Genomic DNA, 4,426 nt, shown 5'->3' on the forward strand with positions numbered 1-4,426 from the left:
GTTAACCTCTATAAGTACAAGGTAAACCCTAAAGGTACGGTATGCTCTCTCTCTTACTGTTATGCTGTCATTGTGCACAATGATCTGCTTGACTCAAGGGTATCTCGTTCATAGATACCTTGGAAAGGGCACTAGATCCAAGAGAAACATAGCAGTCTATTGGGATGGACATTTCTGTCTCAAGGACAAATCAGATATTTTTTAAAACATCAGTATATTAAATACAGAAAACTGTATAAAGGAGTCAAAGCGTTATGCTGTGTCTTGTAAAGTTTGTTCCATTTATGAGAAAAAATAAGATTGTGATTTTTTTTTAACCTTACTAGCTGTTAATGAGAATGGTATAATATTTTAGATTACATAGCTGTAGATGGAGATCACACTTCTAGTCATAAGCTTGTAAGTTATGAGCGAAAAGAAAGCTTAGTATTTAAAAATACCATTTCTAGTCTAGTGTGGATTTAAGGAATAATGTGAGTTTCTTGCTAATGGATTAAGTTGATGAAGTTTTCTTTTTTCTTTTTTTATTTTTTTTTATTTTATTTAATTTAATGATATTTTAAGTGGCAATGTTAATTTATGCTCAAGATTTTTATTTTTATTTTTTTAAGTTCCTTGTTGCGAGGAAACATAATCTTTACAAAATTTATTTGCCAAATGACTTTTGCTTTCAGATTCTTGTCTCAAAAAGATATAGGAGTTACTGTTGCATTTGGATGCCCAAGCTTAGATAGGAAAGTGATCAACTCAGGAAAGCGTCTGAGAGCACATGTGGGCATTGATGAGGGAAATGTAAGTGATGTCCAAGTTGTTGCTGTCATTTACTTTTGTTTATTCTATACTTCAAAAATTCCTTTCTTTTCTAGATCCTACAAATTTTTCCTTACCGTCAATCTAAAAAGGTTAAAGAATCTGTGAGAAGACTGCTGAAAGAAATAGTAGAGCACAGTAATGAAGAGGAAAAATCTAATTTTCCAGACACCACAAAGGTTGTCATCGGACAAGACCATCCCAATCTGCAAGACAAGGGCAAAATAGATGTTCCCATGAAGGAAGGCGAGTGGCTTTGCCCCAAATAACTTAATTTCCATCCAGGAATTATTAGATAAGTTATCTACATTTACTCCCAAAACGATGTCGTTTTGGATTGAAAAATTAAAAATTTATAATGAGAAAGACTATTATAACACTGAAATAAATTATAATTACAAAAATACTTTGATTTTTGTGCCAAAATAACGTCGTTTTGCACTCAATGTAAATAAATTATCTACATTGATTACTGCCATAAAAAAAAGAACCCATTATTTTTTGTAATAAATCTAGTACTATGTTCTCATGTAATTGTTTACATTTTCATTTTTAACTTTCATTGGCTAGATGCAATTTCATGAACTTTGCCTGAAATATCAAGTGCTTGCGCTGTGACAGCTTATTTGAGGAAAGAATCAAGCAATTGCAAGAGGATAACAAACAATCACCTACCTTTGAAGAAGGGAGATTGGATATGCAATATGTAATGGCAATGGCTGTTCATATCACATAGCTTTATATGACTAGTATTTAATTCCTAGTTAAGACCATTAATTTGTTTTCTGCAGATGCAACTTCCTAAATTTTGCAAAGAATACAAGATGTTTGCAATGCAAAGAGAAGCCTCCCAAGCGTCACCTTAATCCAGGAGAGTGGGAATGTGAATAGTAGGTTCTTGTTAAATATATTGTTATTGTGTTCAGTTTCTTTAAGAAATGACCGCAACCTTTTTTTTTCTATTACTAGGTATTGAAATGATTGAAATCCTGTTTGTGTAGGTGTAACTACATCAATTTCAGACGAAACATGGTTTGCCTGAAATGTGATCATAGACGACCTAGGGTGTCAAATGCTTCAAACTCTTCTCTTCAACCTCAGTGACAAGATGAAGACCACCATAAGAATAGATTTACATTTGTGGGATAGCAGGGTGATAGTAGTGACAAATCGCCAATGGTGGCTGAAAGAAAGGACTGGAACAGAGATTCACATATGTGGAGATTTGTAGAGGATAGAGTTGAAAACCACAAGTGCTTAAATAAATCAAATGATCCTTCTCAAGTTATAGATTTTCCTATAGCTGGAGGTAAGACTAACTTGTCTGAAGCACAAAGGAGAGAAGCATATAAGAATGAATTAGGGCAAAGTGAAACTGATAATGAGTTATGGCAAAGTGAAACTGATGATGAGCTATGTTCTGCTGATAATCAGAGTACCAATGATGAAGAGATAGCCGAATGGTTTGGAAATGGTAGGATTCCGGAAAAGATGACTTTGATAATATGTTTTGATATTTATATAGAGGGTTTAACGTGTGTAATTTTAAAGGATATAAGTTGTTTGTTTTTAATTTTTTACTCTATGTACTCCCGGTAGTACATAGTTATAATATAAAAAGTTACTTTTTTTACTTTTCACGTCAGCTGATGTGACTCGAAAGAGACAAAAAAAAAACAATTTTTCATGTATTAGTGAGAATAAATAGAGTAAAATAACTAAAGACACAACTCACATCATTAAGTAGAAATAGTTTTCCCTTATATCAAAGTTGAAGAAAAGAGAATATAAAAACACACAACGTAGTTTCATTAAAAATGACATAATTTTATGTCATTTAAAATGAATGATATTTTTTTTATTATTAAATACTTGTGAGGCTCTTTATATTTTGGAACATCTTGCACTTGTCATAGTCCCTCTGGATTACACGCTGTTCCGTCCCTTGCCTCCAAATAAGGAAGCTGTTGATACCAACACCCTCCTACCTTATACTAATGTTTTTGATGCAGTTGTTGATGCTGCTTATTTTGCAATGTCATATTACAACTTTACCAATATCTCTATTTTAGTCACAAAGTCAGGATGGCCTTTATAATACATCGTATTTTTAAATATATATTTATATGTGATAATGTTGATTAAAAGGGTGAGATTAGTGAAAATCTGGAAATTAGGGTCAAAATACGTAAAAAGGGCAAAATGGTAATTTACCAAACACGTGTTCCTAGGCATGAAAAAATGAGTAGAAAACCTCAAATGACAAAACTAATACCGGAAACGGACTCAAGACGAAAAATTGAGTGGATAGAAAAATTTGGGGAAAATTGATGAATAGTGTTTTTCTCGGTGTAAAAATACTGCGGTATAATTGTACCGATAAGCGTAAAACTTTATCAGTGTTTTTAGGAAATAAAAATATGACATGAACGAGAAAAATACGTAGGTTATTAATTTGTGGTTTAAATTAGGTGGTTGATTAAAATTAAATCGCGTGTGGGACCCACGTATGGGTAAAGTCACTTAAGTGACTCATGATTCACCTTTTTTCCTCATTTTCTCTCTCTTCCCTCTCTTCTCCTCTCTCGTGCGCGCTCTCCATGGATGAAGGGGTTGAAGATTTTTTTGATTTTTCAACTTAAAATCTAGCCACAAAATCACAAAAGTCTCAACATCAAAGTTGTTTGTATTGAGATTGTGAGTACATTTCTTCTCTTAAGGGTGTCTTGAAAGTGAGTGTGGGAGGAGATCTTCCATGGTGAAGGGGTGGCGGTTTTGAGGAGATTGGTGGCCATTGGTGGTGCTTTGGCTTGAGTGGAGGCTTGATTATCAATCCTAGGAATATTTGCAAGCTATTGGTGGTAAGAATCCTTGTTTTCCTTTGAGCTTTATGAAGATCATAAATGTGGGTTTGGGTTTGATGATGTGTGGTAGTTAGGAACCTTTAATGGTGTTACTCCTTTGTAATCTATTACTTGTAATGATGTATAATGATGATTGATGCAATAAAATTTATGGTGATATAGAATTTTGTAACTTAGTGAAATTGATGAAAATGTTGGATGTGAGCATGAATTGTGATGGTTGGAAATTGTTGATTGTTGGTTGGTATAGGTTAATAATAGGATTATATGATGAGTATAAGTGTTGAATTGGATTGAGAACCTTGTGGGGTGGTTCCTTGTGAAATTCGAACCATGTGGTGTGGGAAGGAAAGTTTGAAGTAAAAATGTGTACAACTAAGGGATGATATCTTGATTCATAGGATGTGGTGTTGGTGAGTAACTTGATAGGTAATATGATTGTGAGAGGTGAATTTAATGAAGCTGACCATTGAGTCTTGAGGGTTATGTAAATTGTATTATTGTGAATCCTTGAAATTCATGTATTGTTGCATTGATTGATGATCAATCTTGTTGATCAATATAGGTTGCCTCACACGGACGCGATAGTGGAGGATTGAAATAGGAGCATACGTGTTGGAGCGTCGTGCTTGGAGTTGAGGTAAACCTTTGGAACTTGGGTTTAGTCCCTTGTGTGCTCCACCACACCTAGTGGAAGGTTGAGGTTGGATTATGTGTTTTTGGCATTATGTGATTATGTACCTTCATGCATT

At 33.9% G+C, this 4,426-nt stretch overlaps 1 pseudogene; it reads left to right on the forward strand.

The window, feature by feature from the left end:
* Positions 1–370: 370 nt before the first annotated feature.
* Positions 371–2,908, forward strand: LOC133295636 (uncharacterized; annotated as a pseudogene).
* The last annotated feature ends 1,518 nt before the right edge of the window (positions 2,909–4,426 follow it).

This window comes from Gastrolobium bilobum, unplaced genomic scaffold (assembly GCF_033153095.1).
Source record: "Gastrolobium bilobum isolate Gb01-03AN ecotype WA unplaced genomic scaffold, APGP_CSIRO_Gbil_v1 utg8394, whole genome shotgun sequence".
In the NCBI taxonomy this organism is placed as follows: Eukaryota; Viridiplantae; Streptophyta; class Magnoliopsida; order Fabales; family Fabaceae; genus Gastrolobium; species Gastrolobium bilobum.